Here is a 19,978-nt window from a genome sequence, read left to right on the forward strand (position 1 = left end):
TTACTCCAACGTAAAAAGCGCACTCATAGGCTTCAAAATAAACAAAAGTGCAGATTTATTTTAAGCAGATGTGCCTTTGCATGTAATCAATGTTTCAGTCCAACTAACTTGACATATTAAGGAAAGCTTGGTAATGGGACTGAAATGGTGAATGTATGTAGGGCACAACTTTAAAAAGTTTTATTTTGAAGTCCTGTGGGTGCGCTCTTCACTTTAAATATGTTATTGTGCTGGAGTATGCACCTAGCAACAAGACTGGGCCAATATCTGCTCATTACATATGGTACATATTAATGACATTTCTCTGTGTATTATGCATATATAAATGTACATTAATATATGTGTAAATATAGTAGGCATACTTATATATATATATATATATATATATATATATATATATATATATAACTAATACACATATTAATATACATGTCATATACCAGTGACGGATCCAGAGCCTGATCCCGGGAGGGGCACTTGTAGATTATTTAAAGAAATATTCCATGCACAATACTCCTCTGTGTAGTGTTTATGGTGCCAGGAGTGCCGGGACCCCCTCCCAGAGTAAGTAGTCAAACCGTTTAAGAACAGTTTGACAACTTACCTGGAGTCTTCTGGGATATGGGGCTGTAGTAGGGTATAGGAGCAGTGGCGCAATGTGTGAGGGGTGCAATGTGTGTGAAAGGTTCAGTGTGTGGGTGTGGGGGGGTGTAGTGTGTGAATGTGTAGCGTGTGTGGGGCAATGTGTGTATGGGGGGGCAGTGTGTGAATGTGTATGGTGTGTGTGGGGGCAGTGTGTGAATGTGTATGGTGTGCGTGTGTGGGGGCAGTGTGTGTATGGGGCTAGAGTTCACTCTCACTACTGCAACCACCAGGAATCCTGGTGGTTGCAGTGGTGAGAGTGAACTCTAGCCCGTAGCTCAAGGGCTAGAGTTCACCCTCGTGATAGCCGGAGCGTTGCCATGGTAACTGCGGCAACGCTCTGTGCTCGCGTAAGAAGGACCCAGGGGAGCTGCAGGTTGAGCTCCCGGGTCCTCTCTTCCTCCCTCCCCTTCCGGCTGCCCACACGGTGCCTGCGGAACAGGGAGGGAGATCGGCAGGGGAAATTGCCCGTTGCCCCCCATCCACCATTGATATATACAGCCCCTATGTGTGTCTCTTTTTATCTCTAGCCCCTTTGTGTGCCTTTTTGTCTCCTCCAGTCACTCTGTATGTTTCTTTCTTCCCCTCACTGCTCCTCTGTGTCAATGCATCCCCTCTCCTTCCCAGTCTCTCTCTTCCCCCTCTGCCTAATTCTCCCCCTTCCCTTGTGTGTCTCTCTCATTTCTCCCTCTTTGTCTTTCTCTTCTCCTCTGTCTCTTTCTCCCCCTTTCCCTGTGTCTCTCCCTCTTTGTCTCTCTCTTCCCCCTGTCTCTTTCTCCTCCCTTTCCCTGTGTCTCTCCCTCCTCCACATCTCTCTTCCCCTCTGTCTCTTTCTCCCCCCTTTCCCTGTGTCTCTCCCTCCTCCACATCTCTCTTCCCTTCTGTCTCTTTCTCCCCCCTTTCCCTGTGTCTCTCCCTCCTCCACATCTCTCTTCCCCTCTGTCTCTTTCTCCCCCCTTCCCCTGTGTCTCTCTCTCTCCCTCCTCCAAATCTCTCTTCCCTTCTATCTCTTTCTCCCCCTTTCCCTGTGCTCTCCCTCCTCCAAATCTCTTTTCCCTTCTGTTTCTTTCCTCCAAATCTCTCTTCCCCTCTATCTCTTTCTCCCCCTTTCCCTGTGTCTCTCCCTCCTCCACATCTCTCTTCCCCTCTGTCTCTTTCTCCCCCCTTTCCCTGTGTCTCTCCCTCCTCCAAATCTCTTTTCCCTTCTGTTTCTTTCTCCTCCCTCCACCATTTCTCTATTCCTCCTCTTTCTCCCTCTGTCCCCTGTGTCTATTCCCCTCTCTGTTCCCCCCCCCACCCCCCATTTACCTAGAGGAGTCAGGGGGGCCAGCCGTGTTCCAGGCTGGAGCTGCCGGGCCGGGTGGCAGCTTCGCCAGTCCGGCGGCACTTCTGTCACTGATGATGTTGAGGGCTGAAGGAGGAGGATCATGTCTACCATTCTCCCTCATGGTTCCCACAATCCCCAGCACAGCATACTGATACAGCATACTGTGCTGGGGATTGTGGGAACCGCGAGGGAGCATGGTAGACATGCTCCTCCTCCTTCAGCCCTCAGCATCATCAGTGACAGTAGTGCCACCCGGTCCGGCGGCTCCAGCCTGGAACGCGGCAGGCCCCCTCTGAGTGTGCCACCGGACCGGCCACCCGGTGGCACCTATATGCGCAGAGCATCCCCCAGGTGCCGTGGCCCACCAGGAAATGTCCCAGTATCCTGGTGGGCCAGTCCGGCCCTGCCTGTAATATTACAAAAAATACAAGAAATTCTACACTAAAAATATACCAAAAAAGGTATGATTTTAAAATTCTTAAATAAAACGCTGTCTGAAATCATGTGATTACTGTTTTTCACACATGGTCATGACTCCTTTCAAGCCAATTCTGGTGCAGTAATCGTATCATTATTACAGTAAGAATGTATTTATACTGCAGTAAATTGCAATGCTTGTGGTGTCAGTATTAATAATGTCAATGATGCTTGCATCTGTCATAGTATATTTTACGTGTTGTGACTTGATACAGCAGACAGCATATGTAAAACTACTGTATGTAAAGCCTAAAGCTAATTCAGGTGTAGTCACAAACATTATGATTAATAATGAACTTAATAAGTTGATTACAGAATGGGCCATTACATGCATGAATAGTTTGTGTTCTGTTAAAGATTCTCATTCACTACTATTACTATAGAAATGCTTAGTCCCAAATATAATCTTCATAGTTTGTGTTTAATTCACTATATTTTTTCAAAGATAACCTTTCCTTAAAATACTTGTAAAAGGAGTTGTAAAATATATTTTGAAGATCTCATCATCTATTTACATTTACCAAATAAAATATTGTTACAAAACTACCATTTCTAGACAAACTGAAATTATTCTTTAAGCCCTGTCCTTTTGTCAATTTGTCTCGGTTCTATAGTAATATAAAATTATTTAAATTATTTAGAAAATTGGTGTTCTTTTACATTTTGACTTTAATGAGCATGCTTGTTATGATTTAAGTAATAAAAAGAAAGCACAAAATTATTTGACAAACTTTTTTAACAAATATACTTTTGGTCATGCTTTATGTTAAGTTTATATTTATATTAGTTACAATTGCACATTGCTATAATTATCTCATCACAGAATGAAGGTTACAACATAACTGCTCCATTGGCAGCCTACTGTGTGCATAATTGAAAATCTCCATGGTGTCTTTCATTATTGCATTTAATAATAGTTAAATACCAGGGAATCCAATTACAATCAAAAATAATTTGATGAAGATCAAATAGACAGAGTTACAAACATCTTAATTTTCCAAAACACTAATTTGGCAGAATATGGAAAATTTTCAAATAATGTGCAGTGGTCAGATATTTCATTAGCAATGATGGTAATTAAATAAATGTTAAGATAATTGGTTTTGTTAGGAAAGAACACAGTACTTTCCATTTTCATATTAGTCATTTTAAAATGACTTGTTACCAGCTTTTGTAATTATAATCATTTTACCTTTTTATTCGAGCATTATTTTTTTTAATTGATAATATTGTGTACACAATATAATTGTATTTCTAAAAGTAAAATTAACAATTTAAAATTATTTCAAATATATATATCTATATATCTATATATATATATATATATATATATATATATATATATATATATATATATATATATATATACATATATATATATATATACACAAAAAATAATGCATTAGGTGTAGATGTTTTAAGTTTTATATCCAAGCAAAACATGCCAAACTAACTTTTATAATTAGCAATATTATTTTTTTAGTTAATACATGCTTCTCTCTTCCTTCACCCAATTTGCTTGGCAGGGTGAAGGGGGTGATGAAAATAATTCTATAGTCAATGTAACTGCTTCAACACATTGTAATGGTTATAGTGTCTGCAGTTCCCTGGTATTATTCAACCATGCAGCATTAAACAGTACTAATGTTTCAATGCTAAACAAATAATCATCAACAGCCATTCCTCTCTGTGCTGCTTGGGCAAATGATAAACCTAAGTAGCAATGTGCAGCTGTAATTAATTGAGAGTGTCAACAGACCACTTTCAGCTTATCATAGCTGTCATTGCTGGTATCAATTGGTATGGCTTGAAGAAAGTGTGTAATCTTTGCCTTTGCCACGCCTCCAGTTAGGACCAAGCTGTGGCCAGAGAACCTTATTTAGTGTTGAACTGCTCAAAAGTGGTTTAACACTGGAATGGAAGGACAGCATCAGAGGACTCTATGCTCTATAAATGGATGAAATGGTTATAGAGTCAACCATGTAGGGTCTCTTTAAGCGTTCCATGGTCAAATGTAGTTTGGAGAGAATCAATTATGATAGGAGCCTGGCAAATGACCCGCACTATTTACACTTCCTTCAATCTGTTGATGTTATTGTGGAAATAATGATTAACCAGGGTGCTACCACGCCACTAGCCAAAAAAATATTGAGTAAGTTCAAGTTAAAAATAAATCTCACTGTGGCTAATATTACAGGATATGGGATATGATGTTTTTTAGCCATTACCTCCTCTTCCCTAAAACTTTTTAGAGGAAGTAAATAATAGATAAATATTACATTTTTATGGTAGTGGTTAACTTTCAGGGTTTTCAGGGGAACCCTAATTAAGGTGAGGGTTTATTCTGAATTATTTAAGACCAAGGAAAGGAGCATCCCGCAAAAGGGTTGATGGGAGTTTAATGTTATTATTTGGTTTTCTCTGGCCCTACAAGTATTAGAACCAAAGAACTGCATAATCTGTCCAGGGCAGGGCAAAACTACTACAATGCAAAGGCATTTGCAGTAGGGAAAAAAATATTTTCTTTTTTTTTTGAGGTGGGTGAACAAGGTAATGACCACCAGCATTTTGTCAATCTCTTTTTATTGAAATTTTTCATATCAATGCATTTTGGGATACAGAAGAGAAAAAGATGGTTGGGGAGTACATAATCATACATTACATGCATTTGTGTCTGTCTGGGTTGTTGTATGTGTCCCCGTAACCGGTCCGAGTGCATTGGTATTCTGTCAAGTGGGTATAGTTAACTTAGGGAGATCAGTCGTTAGCGTTTGTATGTAGATGTGTACCCCATTCAGGGTGGTGATGGCGGGCTGTCTTCTACATGTGCCCCTAACCAAAGGGATGTTGGGAGGGGTGTTGCGTTCGGTCTGCGGTTTATGAGTTGTGTCTGCACAATCTCAGCAGGCTGCATCTTATTATGTTATTACGTAACTGTGTCCATCTGGTGTGTGTTATGCTGTGATGTCAGCTAGGCAAAAAAGAATAACTGGGTTTAACTGGGCTAAACTTTCAGTGCTTGTGCCTCATGGGGTAGGTAAGTTCCCTTGAGAGTTCAGGTTTCTAGTTGCAGGGTCGGTTGACCTGTTGTCATTGAGGGCACTTCTGCTCTGGCTCTGGGGTGTTGCTCAGTGTGGGTCTGCGGGTTCTGGATTCCCAGGGCTTTGTAGAAAGTAGATGCCTCAGCCAGCGATGAGATTTTATGCACAGTCCCTTTATAATTGACCACCAGGAACCTAGGGGATCTCCAGTGGTATTCCACCACTGCTTCTCTTAGGTGACCGATTGCAGGGATCGTCGCCATTGCAATGTGGACCTGGTGAGGTCCTGGTAGAATGAGAGATTGTTCCCCTCGAAGGGTAGTGGTGTCTTGCCTTGTAATGATGTCATCAGGATTCTTTTGTCATGTGAAGTGGAGCATCGGACTATCACGTCTCTCACCACTGTAGAGGTGGTTCCGCCAGCAGCCGTCTATTGAAAATGTCTTGGCTTGGGCCTGGAGCAGTATGGAGGACACCAGGCGCCTTACATAATGAAGCAGTTCGTCCGGCATGATTGTGTCCGGGATCCCTCTGATTTTCAGGTGGTTGCGCTGTGACCTGTCATCAAGAGCGGTGTAATGGAGTTAGAGGGTCTGTTGGTGTGTTTGCATGGCTAGAACTGTAGCTTGGAGGTCTGAGAGCCCCTGTCTGAGTGTTGCTATGTCCTCTTCCGAGGCCTTCACCCTGGTGTCCACTGTCTGAATGTCTGCTTTTATACTTGCCACGTCTGTCGCCAGAAGCATCTTAAGCTCTTGGACCAGATTACGGATGTCCCGCTGAGTGACCGGTGCCAACCCCTCTGTGCTCTCTGCAGTGTTTGGTACCTGTTCTGGCTGGGGGTCTGATTGTGCAGACTCTGCTGGAGTTTGTGGTGATATGTGATCCGCCATTTTCGCTGTCTGGTTTCTCTGTAACAGGGCCCCTATATCCCTGGAACCTGGTTGTGGCTCCAGGGGGGGCTTCTAGGTCCGCTTACCCATCTTTGCTAGGTGTGATTGAGGGATGTCTTGGAAGACTTCAGCCTCCGGTGTCCCTGGAGGCCACCAGCAGTCCAGCAGATCCGACCAGGCTGGGTTCAGAGTGTGCTTGTAGGCCTCAAGCCTGTGTTTCTGTCTCTTGACCCTCGCCGGCTGAAAGAACGGCATAGGTCCTCTCCCGGTCGCCTGCTCTGTTGGGTGACAGCCTGTCGCAGGTAGGGAGAGAGGATTTGTCCCCTATTTTTGGGTTTTTGCAGCTGGGACACACGGCCCACCAGCATTTTAAAATGCTTTTTTTTTCTATAACCCTTTGGAATAATATGGATTTCTGCACAAATTGGTCATAAAATGTGATCTGATCATCATCTAAGTCACAACAATAGACAATCACAGTCTGCTTAAACTAATAACACACAAAGAATGAAATGTTGCCACGTTTTTATTGAACACACCATGTAAACATTCACAGTGCAGGTGGAAAAAGTATGTGAACCCTTGGATTTAATAACTGGTTGAACCTCATTTGGCAGCAATAACTTCAACCAAATGTTTCCTTTAGTTGCAGATCAGACGTGCACAACGGTCAGGAGTAATTCTTGACCATTCCTCTTTACAGAACTGTTTCAGTTCAGCAATATTCTTGGGATGTCTGGTGTGAATCTCTTTCTTGAGGTCATGCCACAGCATCTCAATCGGGTTGAGGTCAAGACTCTGACTGAACCACTTCAGAAGGCATATTTTCTTCTGTTTAAGCCATTCTGTTGTTGATTTACTTCTATGCTTTGGGTCATTGTCCTGTTGCAACACCCATCTTATGTTGAGCTTCAGCTGGTAGACAGATGGCCTTAAGTTCTCCTGCAAAATGTCTTGATAAACTTGGGAATTTTTCCTTCGATGATAGCAATCCGTCCAGGCCCTGACGCAGCAAAGCAGCCCCAAACCATGATGCCCCCACCACCATACTTCATAGTTGGGATGAGGGTTTGATTTTTGTGTGCTGTGCCTCTTTTTCGCCACACATAGTGTTGTGTGTTTCTACCAAACAACTCAACTTTGGTTTCATCTGTCCACAGAATATTTTGCTAGTACTGCTGTGGAACATCCAGGTGCTATTGTGCAAACTGTAAACGTGCAGCAATGTTTTGTTTGGGCAGCAGTGGTATCCTCCCATGAAATCCATTCTTGTTTAGTGTTTTACGTATTGTAGATTCGCTAACAGGGATGTTAGCATTTGCCAGTGACTTTTGTAAGTCTTTAGCTGACACTCTAGGATTCTTCTTCACCTCATTGAGCAGTCTGGACTGTGCTCTTGCAGTCATCTTTACAGGATGGCCACTCCTGGGGAGAGTAGCAGCAGTGCTGAACTTTCTCCATTTATAGACAATTTGTCTTACCTGTTGGGGATAAAATCAGCTATACACGAAACTCTCTTAGTTAGATGGATATTTTGTTAGAGCCACACCCTCTGTGATAGACAGGATCCTGGGAATCAGTCAAGAAGACAAGAGATGTGTTCTATAACCAATTCAAATTTTATTATACAGTCATATGCATTTATACCCCATTTTCATGTCGGTGGGGGCCATGAGCATTAGTGACATCATTTGTTTTTCACAAGTTATAAACAGCTGTTTCTAGTTATAATCTTTCGTCATATAACGCATTACATATTTGATTAAAACCAGATATTTACAAATACTGATATCTTGGACAATTAACAAGAACATTTCGAAATCAGTACTTTTCCCGTAACTAGGATTTTATATAAATCCTATTTCCGAGAATATGAGATAAAATGCCAAACTTAATCTTGGTTCAAATTAACCCTTATATGAACAGCTAGGATAGATAGCAAAATGGATATTCGTATCTACAATTCCCCTCTTAGATCATATCATGATCTATCTTACGGTAAATATCCATGGGAGGCCTGCGGCAGAGAAACGAAAGGAGGTATATTCAGACGTGCTAATCATGTCTGCGGGACTTTTGTTATTTCTTCACCTCGATTTCCCCCATTTGCTCTGTGCCGTAGGTTTTCCCTTTAAGAGGAGTTCGAACTGTTGATTTCAGCTTTTCCACTTATCTGTTGAACACATCTTTTAAGTGTACAAGTTAAATATTTCAAACAGCTGACATGTTAACCATTTTTAAACAGACTGCACATCATGTTATCTGTATCTTGAGCCTTGGGTCAATATAGGCAAAGTGTATTATTCCCAACAACGGGAATATTATTATTATTATAATTCAAAATGTAAGCTCATATAGTCAAAACAGAATAAGATCTATCCCCTCTTTGGACCAGGGTCTTGGATTACCAGTCCACCCAGTGAACTCAGTCCAGATCAAAAAGCCCAGTGACAACTCATATTTGAGGAAAAAAGCACATCTGGGGAAACTCTGAGTGAGGGCCATGACTGTGTAGACATGTCATCCCCTCACGTTGACAGTATTAGTAACTTATAAAACCCGCACTTGTAAGTAAATAGTTCAGGTATCGGTATTGGGAAAAACTTATTGATTAGTTTCAAAAGGCCCATTTACATATTAAATCATGAGATAACTTATAATCAGTTTGTAATTCTAACAATAATCCCAATCATGACCTTGCGTCCTATGACTCCTAATCACATCCCTATTTCGATGGTCCAGTCATATCCATGCTTAATAAATGGGAATCCATCCTTGGTACACTCAACATACTTCAATGACACACATAGTACATCTATGCCTGAGTAAGCTAACACTTCCTCTCTCTCCGGCTAACTCTACAAAAATAAAAATAACAAAATAGTTCAATAGTCCAGCATAGTCCAGAAAAATAGAATAAGTCTTTCAAGGAGAATAAAGAATGTTAGACACCATAAACTTTGTTCCATAATCTTAGACACCATGACATAGCTAAGGGTAGCAACATGGCTAACAACAAGACAATGTCAGCTTCCACATAGTTCTTAATTCTTCTGTTTGCTGGATGTTCAGCACAATGCTCTGTGCAACACCCCAATTGTTGAAAGGGTAATACAGACATAGCGGCATTAGACAGCACTGCACCTTCAGGACTTTCCAAGTTAGTTTATGTACTCATAAGTAAGCATCTTAGTTTCTTCGGCCAGCATGGATTTTGACAAAACAGATTTAATTGCAAAAAGGTAGGCAGGTAGGTCAGCCAGAGAGATTGGTGTGTAGTCCCAAATATCAGGCGGCACAAATACTCCAGTATGGTCTCTATAATCATACAAACACAAGGATCAGTACGACATCAATAAATTAATTATCTAGGCTAAACTCAAATTAGAGACTAAAGTTAAACCCTTAACTTGTGTAACATGTACTTCTCTCAGTGTTGCTTATAATTCATTGAATTTGTCCTTTATAACATTTTAATACATAATTTCCATAAATACATAAATTCTATATAAATGCTTGTTGAGTACTAAAACACTAACACTAACACTAATAATTCCTAATAAAATACTGTTCTTAAACTTAAACCATAATTTGATAATCCCAATTAATTACTTTAATAGAATTGGAATGCTGCATTCTGTCAGATATTTTGTGGACCCTGATAACATATTTTGAAACCGAAACCTTAAACATTCTTAAACAATTTTTTTTCAGAACAACTATGAATGAAATAGGAGAAACAAAATGAATTACTGTTGTTGCAAAGTGCTTTGTTTAAGACAGAGTTGTCTTTCTTTGCTAAGGTTGCAAGTGGCCTCTGACAAGAAAGGGGCAGCAAGCTGTAGACATATGTTATATTAAGCTGCCCTCAATTGTCAGGTCTTGGAAACTCACTTATTTTATTGCAGATGCCTCTATGATACCACGTTACAAATTGACTAAGCATACTTATTATTATCCTATTTTATTTTAGTTATTTCACATTGTTCAGCCTATGCAAACAATGTCTAGGTCCCAACTTCAGCTTGTACATCCTCCAAGTGCCAGCATTAATACTGTTTTATCTATATATAAAATAATAAGAACATGAACCATCTGTGTATTAGGCTGAGGTTGTTGGGTGTGGGTATAGGATGGAAGCTGTGGTTGGTATTGAGGAACCTGCCAGGGTGGGTCCTTGAACGCCAGCTGGGCCAGGTTCTCCCTTAGCACAAGCTTCTCCTTTGTTTCCCTTAGGTCCAGGGGAACCTCTGGGGCCTTGAGGTCCAGGAGCACCACAGGTACCAGGGAAGCCAGGGGCACCAGCAATACCCGGGAGTACCAGTGGGGCCAGCTTGATCAGGAGAACCGGGTTCACCACGAGCACCTTGGGGTGAATCCCTGCTCTCCACAATTAAAACAGTGCTGAAGTTGCCACCTCTACAAAAGTTAGACCCTTTGATCAAATTCTCTACCTGTCTCTAAAACGTTTCTGATTCCTATCACCTCACAAATGTCCTTGTCTCGCCTGCTTAAGATCACAATCCTTTGTGACCGATACAACATACTTTTACCTCTTTCTTTATAACAAAACAATCTGCTGTATCTTTCTCATGAAGCATATTCCATATGCAGGTCGAGATTACCTAACTCACACCCCCTCTTTGTGTACACTTCTTTGTGTACCACACAGATATAATATTAATAATCTTTTGAAGATTTATTGTATATTTAAATTGTGTATGTATAGCACGGTTGTCTAGGGGTGTATACATAAACAATGGAAGCAGTGTCTTCATATAGGGTTTGCAATACTGACAGTCTGGGTCATAGGATTAATGCTTTTAGGTACTTTTAGGTCATTAGGTACTTTTCCATTGTCAGAATACATTGAAAACACTAATCATATTGCAGCTGTTACCTATACCTACAAGGATATGGTTGTAATACTTCAATTGAGTTCAAATTGAGTATCAAAAGTCTAACCACAAAAACCTACCTTTATATGCTTATCAAAAATGAGTTTAACCCCTTAACAAGTTAATAGGGTGACCTCTTCCCATAGTATGGTTCCTTTTATAATTATTATATTATTTATTATCTTCTGGGTCTGCAAAATGCTTTCAATATACCAATACAAATATAATACAGTAGTTTAGAATTGCCTCAAAATAAATTGTCTGATCTCTATTAAAAATACCATTTCATCATTTTACTATAATCAATGAGGCATACTAGATGAATCTTAATCTTGGAAAAAACGTATTCTATACATCCAGTAATTTTTCTTGTTAAATAACCATATAACATAACAATTGTTTATGTTAAAGATAACATTTTTTTTTTCTTTGATTTAGATAATGCAATGCACTTTAAAAGTTGAGTTAACTATAAATACCCCCCTAATAATACGGAGAAAGAGAGAGCCATTTAAAATTGGAAACGTGGATCCAGATTTTTTCCAGGGGCCCCCTTTTCGTGAGCTGATCAGCATTTAATCTGTTGTAAAAATACACTAAAGGCTTGCGTTAATGACATGCAAATATTCTTTAAATAGTCTTCATACTCATTGTAATATCACACATGTCCTCTTATAACACAGAACACAACGAATGTAGCAGATATCCAGCAGACATGCCAATACAAAAACCCATTAATGGACAGGCAATTAACTCAATCCAAAATAAATTAGTAAATGTCACACCCAAAAGAAACACATAATGTAGGTTTCCCTTGTTTGTGCATTATGCATTTCTGCAAACTATGCAAGCAGTACTGCTTTAATATAAGACTAGAAAACCTGGCAGCTGGACAGGAAAGTCGAATTTTGCCAATAGTCCATTATTGCAACAGAATTTTGGAAAACAGCTAAAACTTACAAAGACAGTATTTTTTTTTTCTTTTGCTTTAAGGATTACAACTCCTATTGCTCTTCGACTAGTATTCAATAAAAAATCAGTTATTTAATAGATTATTACGCTGCCATTTCCATCTGTGTCAATACTGAGACAAACGTATTCAAATATAATTTAAAATAACACAGCAAAATACCCATTAACATACATGACAATCAAACTGCATACTTTAAAATGAGTAACCAAAACACACAGTTATCACAATCACCATTTACACAGAATAAACTTTTAACAGCTGTATTCAGAACATATTATTGTAAGTTTTTATTTTTATTTTTTTAATTTAAGAGTTCTGGTACCAAAGGTTTTCTTATTAAAGAAGGGATCCCGTACGGCCATATAACGCATTTAACTTAAACATTTGTATAACACTTGCATTAACCAGTTGCAACATATGTACCTTATCAATAGAATTTCTCTCCTATACGCTCATAGAACATTTGGACCAGATTACACAGACATGGTATGACCTGCATTTGTCAGAACTCTCAAACACTCAAAATATTTAAACTACTCCATGTTAAAGGCATGGCAACATTTTGACCGGTCAATTTGAGTTCCCAAAAGTCATAAAAACACAGGTAAAAAACCTTTGTCCATGGTTTTCTGATCCTACATTCCATGACCAAAATTTCAAACCCACTTCTGCACAGGGGGGGCCACCATTTGGGTCACAATCAATAAAATCTCTGCATCCCCAGACAACAATTTACAGATTTTCACAATGCTACAGAATACATACAATTTAAAGCATTTACAACATGAATGTGTAGCCCCCCTTAATTAACCTCTATTTTTTATTTTATTTATCATCACCTTTACATGTACTTTTGACATTCCCTCAATTATTTTATTCCCTTAATTCTCATACCTGGTTTGGACACCCTCAGGGCTTCAGAGGAGCTGCCCAATCCTTTCTTCCTGGGGAGGGGGTAAAAGGGAACTCTATGGAGCAGTGGGTACTAACTACCACAGCAAGGATAGCACCCAATCATCATTATCTTTAGGTAATCAGGAGGGGGCAGTGATTTACAGGTATCACCAACAGTCTCTCCTCTTGAGAAACAGGGTATCAGTGAGGTGCAATCTTAAGCCAATTCTCACCCCCCCTGTCTCATGTATTCCTTATCCCATCCTGGATCTCCCTCATACCAAGGAAAATATTTCTTATCTCCCAAACATAATCCCTTAACCATACTCAAAAAATAATCATTAGCCCCGTCTTTAGGGAAGGGAGTTTCACTACCCTGTCCTTGTGTCCACCCAGACATATTGTCCACCCAAGGATCCTCTGTCCACACCAATTCTGGATTAGGGCGAGGGTAATTTTTTAGTCTGGGAAGTACCCATTTCAAACTCAATGAGAATTGGATTTGGAATAGCTGATTATTCAGTGGTTAAAGAACAGCTGTCCGGAATCAAAAGTTCCAACAAAACTGTTACTTCTCCACGAGCTGTAGTGCTTAAAATCAGAAATTCCAATCTCTTGCAAAAAGCACAAAAGCCAACAGATATATCGCAAGCAAGCAAAACAGAGGTTGCAGGACAGCCAAAATACCCATCAACAGAGTACGGAGTTTAAAACAATTCCCTTTTTATTTTTTATTTTTTCTTTTTTCTTTGCTAAAACATTACAGTTTGCAAAAGTTTTACCTGTACATAAACTACAACGCAGTCTGCCAAAAGACTGAAAACCTGTTTTACAACCTTAACAAAGGCAACCTCTTTTCTTTCAAAGAGGGATCCTGGGACGTATCCCACAGTTATGTACAAACTCATCTCCTACCTAAGGAGGGAAACTAACCTCCCCTTTAAATAAAAACATAGATGTGCAATGTATAAAGGATGGGAAAAGAAAGGCAAAAAAATAAAGGTCAAAAAGACCTACCTTTCTCATCCGTTCCTTTAATTGCAACCCCACTTCTGGTACCAAGTTGTTGGGGATAAAATCAGCTATACACGAAACTCTCTTAGTTAGATGGATATTTTTTTAGAGCCACACCCTCTGTGATAGACAGGATCCTGGGAATCAGTCAAGAAGACAAGAGATGTGTTCTATAACCAATTCAAATTTTATTATACAGTCATATGCATTTATACCCCATTTTCATGTCGGTGGGGGTCATGAGCATTAGTGACATAATTTGTTTTTCACAAGTTATAAACAGCTGTTTCTAGTTATAATCTTTCGTCATATAATGCATTACATATTTGAATAAAACCAGATATTTACAAATACTGATATCTTGGTCAATTAACAAGAACATTTCAAAATCAGTACTTTTCCCTTAACTAGGATTTTATATAAATCCTATTTCCGAGAATATGAGATAAAATGCCAAACTTAATCTTGGTTCAAATTAACCCTTATATGAACAGCTAGGATAGATAGCAAAATGGATATTCGTATCTACATTACCGTGGTCTGATGAACAGCAAGGCTTTTGGAGATACTTTGATAACCCTTTCCGGTTTCATGCAAGTCAACAATTCTTAATCGTAGGTCTTCTGAGAGCTCTTTTGTGCAAGGCATCATTCACATCAGGCAATGCTTCTTCAGAACTGGTGTGTGTTTTTTATAGGGTAGGGCAGCTGTAACCAACACCTCCAATCTCATCTCATTGATTGGACTCCAGTTGACATCTCACTCCAATTAGCTCGTGGAGATGTCATTAGTCTAGGGGTTCACATACTTTTTCCACCTGCACTGTGAATGTTTACATTGTGTGTTCAATAAAAACATGGCAACATATCATGTTGCGTGTTATTAGTTTAAGCAGACTGTGATTGTCTATTGTTGTGACTTAGATGATGATCAGATCACATTTTATGACCAATTTGTGAAGAAATCCATATCATCCCATAGGGTTCACATACTTTTTCTTGCAACTGTATATATCATGGGGGACAAAGGGAATGCTATTAATGTATTAAATGCATTAACTTTGTATATCTTGCCAATGAGCAGAATATACAAAAATTAGGTATATCATGCAATATGCAATAAATACATAAACTTGATAGATCATGCCAATGGAAAGGAAATGCAAAAACTTGGTATATAATGCCAATGAAGCAATCAATACATAAAGATTAGACATGTGCACCAGTGAAATTATTGTGTCGTACGAATGATTTTGTACTAATTAAAAATGTAACTTGTCAATCACGAATTTTGTCAGCAAACCATTCGTTTTCAAATGAAATTTTCTTTAAAAAAATTATTTGTTTTCACCCAGTAGGACAAAATCAGCACTGCGCATGTGCAAAAAAACAAACAAAAAAAAAACCAAGGAGGGAACGTTACTAGCTCCCTCCTTGTAATAAATAAATGATTATTTCTAACCCCCGGCATTAAAACCTATGGGAGGGTCACTATGACCCCCATATTAATAAAAGCAAGGTTAAATCCTCCCATGCCTCTACTCATGGCAGCTTGCTGTAATTTAACACTAAATATATATATCAGTATGGGGGTCCCCCCGTGTAGTAGGCTGCTCGCTGTCATTTAAAACTGGATATAAAAATCAGTATCTTATATAGAAGTGATAGAGAGCTATGGTAAGAGTACATGTAATCAAAAGTTATAGTAAAAACTATAAAAATGGTGCAATATAAAAGAGTAGCTATTTAGATCCAAATAGCTACTTTTTACCTGTATTCTTACCGTAGCTCTAACACTTCTATATAAGATACATTTATATCCACTGGCTGCTCGCTGTCATAAAACTAAATCTAAATCGGTATGGGGGTCACTATGACCCCCATATTGATAAAAAAAAGAGGTTAAATCATCCCACGTGCCCCTTCTTTTTTCAGAACCAAAAAAGGCCAAATAAAAAAACATAATAAACGCTGATTTTTTCCAAATACCGCCGCTCATGGGTGGGGACCAGGGGAGACATCCCCACCCGTTTATATCAATAGCCCCCATCCGTGGGTCATAGGTGGCGGTGCAGGGGGGCACAATGCCCCCCCCCATTTAAGATACTGATTTTTATATTCAGTTTTAAATTACAGCGAGCAGCTTACTACTGTACATGGGGGGGGGGGGACCTGGAGGATTTAAGTTTGACGGGTATTATGCTATTATGGTTTTTTATTTGGCCTTTTTGGGGGCTGAAAACATTTTTTTTTTTAGAAAAAAGAAGACATCAAATAGTAAGTATGACATTTTATGTTACAGGGTTAGTTTATTGCCCCCTTCACACTATTATTAGGGTGAAGGTGGTAGGTAGGGGATTTTTATTGGGGGGGAAGTGGCTAGGGGCTTGGGGACCCCTAGTCACATTATTATTTGTAGTCCCCACCCACTCATGGGTGGGGACCAGGGGGGACATTAAGTCCCCCCGTTTATATTATTAATCGCCCCCCACCCGCGGGTCATAGGTGGGGGTGTAGGGGGGGCACTATGTCCCCCCCATTTTAGGTATTTGTGTTCCCCACCATGGGGGAATGGAGGACCTGTGCAAGTCCTCCTTTATTGCACTAGTGACTGGGCAGCAATAGTTGCCCAGTCACTAGTACTTTTAAATTTGTTTAGGCGACATGCCACTTCTCACAGCATGCTGCGAGTAGGGGCATGCAGGAGGATTTAACCTCCCTTTGATCAATATGGGGGTCTTAGTGACACCCATACTGATTTATATTTAGTTTTAAATGACAGCGAGCAGCCAGTGGCTGTTTAGGCGACAGGCCCCTACTTGTGACATGGCGCAAGTAGGGGCATGCAGGAGGATTTAACCTCACTTTTATTAATATGGGGATCATAGTGACCCCCATAAGTTTTAATGCAGGGGTGGGGGGGTTGGACTTAATATTTATTACAAGGAGGGAGCTGGTAGCACTGCCTGCTCCCTCCTTGGGTTTTTTTTTCACGCATGCACACTGTTATTTTCTCTGTGCTGTGGGGTTTAATTCCCTTGCAGCATGGAGTCTACTAAATGAATGAAACAAAACAAAAAGGTAATGCATTTGGCATTTGAAACCTCCTCCTTTGGCCTTATGCAATGGTCCAATTTAGCAACCCATGCAGCGGGAAACACTCTTGATCTCACCTTCACCAATATCTGTACTGCCTCTAATCTCTCCAATATTCCTTTTCTCTATCTGACCACTGTAAGGAAACCTAGTATATTTAAACCTCACTCGGTAGTTTCCTCCCGAACCGCCAGAGCATCAATGAATATAGCTCTCCGTTCGGTAGTTGAAATAGACAAAGTCCATACGAATACAAATAGCTTTATAAGATAATTCCCTTAATAAAGTATACGAATCCCCAAACATCAGCCGAAGTCAAGAAGAAGGGTACAACAGAACTGGCTTTAATGACCACACACAGGCTTTTATGTGAGTCCCCATGCAAGGGGACATCCCACAGGGAGGGACACAGTATAACCAATCAGTTACAGGAAAACAACAAAACACACCCAGCACAAACACACAATTTCCTCCCCTAGTCCTGGAGATAATCAAGTCTGATAAAGTAATAACTTGATTATCTCCAGGCAGAAAAATCTCTATTTTCCCCAACATTCAGAACACCCCTTTATACACGGGGTATCCTCACAAATAATATGTCCCCTGATAGCCCCGATCTGGGTGACCAACATATTCAAATTTCCTTTATGAGCTGGCTGCCCAAAACAGCTGCAGGAGTTTGGGTGGTTTTGCCGGTCTATTCAGTAAAGGGGTAAAAAACGAACAATTACACAAATGGATTCTCCTGGCTCTTAGCAGCGATTGTCCCCCTCATTCGAATGCACAAAAGTACAGAATAGCGCTCTTCTAGCTATTCGGGAAATATAGATCCAGCGTTCGTTAGTTTGAGACCAGTGTTCGGGAAGTTGAGTGTCCGATTTTAGTTCCAGACACTCGACGACCAAGTCCCGCTGCCTTTGTTGGCCTTAAAAAAGATGGCTGCAGTTTTCTCAGTTTTCTCGGTAGTACGAACGCTGGCCGCACAGATAGAGGGTTCAATTGAAGCAGTCTTTGAATTTTAATGAGCCAGGGGGGTGGTCTTTGTTCGGTAGTTAAATCTAATGAATAGGGAAGAAATATGGTATATAAAGAGGAATTTCTTCACAACCACCATCTGCTGACTTTTGACATTGGCATACCTAAGACCCAATTGACACCACCGTCTGAACATCAATCTCACAGAAACCTCCATTGTCTTGACCTAGAGCATTTTTCCACTAATTTCCAAACTTTCCTTTTATCTATCTCAAACCTCACCTGTCCTAGCTCTGCAATCTCCTTTTACAATTACACCCTCTCCTCTCAACTAGACATCATGGCACTTCCTACATTTAAATGCAGCAAGTGCCCCCAACAACAACCTTGACACACCAAGCTGTATCGATATCTTCAAAAATGCTCCAGAACTGCTGATCGCTGTTGGAGAAAGTCTCACTGTGCGTCTGACTTTCTCCACTATAAATGTATGCTGTGCTCATACAGGTTGGTGCTTTCCTCTGCAAAAGTAAATTACTTCAATACCCTCATAACCACACTCTCCTGCGAACACAAATGACTATTTCACACATTTAATTCTCTTATTTTCACAATTGTTCCTCCCACACCTACTTACTTGACCGCCTCAGACTTAGCAACTAACTTCACTGACAAGATCTTTCATCTTTCTTCTTCCCCTTACAATACTTCCCCTATCCTCACTCTCTCTGCTGTTCTATGTTCATTCACACTCGCTACAGTGGAAGAGGTTTCTTCTCTGCTCCAGTCCTCCCGCCCCACCACCTGCTCCCTAGATCCAATTCACTCGCATCTCATCCGTACTCTGTCTTCTTCTCTTTCTCTGCCTCTCACTAAAATTCTCAATCTCTCTCTGTCCTATGGCATATTTCCATCGCCATTCAAACATGGAACTTGTAACGGATCGCCTGGCACCCCGACTTGGTACCTCCGTTAATGGATGCTCCTAGTGCTTCCTGAGGACTCCAAGCACTCTAGCAGACACCACAATCACCGAATCCGAGAAACCTTTTAAATTCTCCCAAGCATATGAATGCTGTAGACCATTGAATAGGAACCATACGAATACGCTTGTACTCCTAGCAGTCAACTGGAACAGCATGCAATGAATCCTTCCCCCCAATAATGAGACGACACATCACTTTGAGGGTAAAACAGGAACTCTGGACTGGCTCACCCAGCCTGGCTTTTATTACACTAATCCACATACAGGCCACACCCAGGGGGAGGCATAAAATAACCAATCACATACATGGTTCAGCCCACACATCCCCTCCCCTCAGATAACATTAAACTCAATTATCCGGTACACTTTTTCAGCCAAGTTCTGGATGTACCCCAAAACCCGGGGGTACACCTTTAAATCCAGCATCGCTGGATAGCCCTTATTCAGGGGGACAACATATTCAAAATTCAAGTAATTCGGATGAATGGTTCGTGAGATATGGGGTTCCAAAGATTTGACCGACCGCATGGGTAAAGTATCCGAAAACAGTTCCATGCATTTTGGCCCTGCGGTCGGTCACAAACAAGGGAATGAAAACAGGCGAATTGCCTGTGTTATAGAGCCTGGAGAGGGTTTGAATGAATTCCCTTGTTTATGGGGCTCTTTCTACCGAACGGCGGGTCATTCGGTAGTTTCCATACGAATTTCTGGAAGTATGGAGGTCTCAGCGGTGTTTGCCTAGTCAAGTGTCCGATTTTAGTTCCAGA

This window comes from Pelobates fuscus, chromosome 1 (genome assembly GCF_036172605.1).
Source record: "Pelobates fuscus isolate aPelFus1 chromosome 1, aPelFus1.pri, whole genome shotgun sequence".
Lineage (NCBI taxonomy): Eukaryota > Metazoa > Chordata > Amphibia > Anura > Pelobatidae > Pelobates > Pelobates fuscus.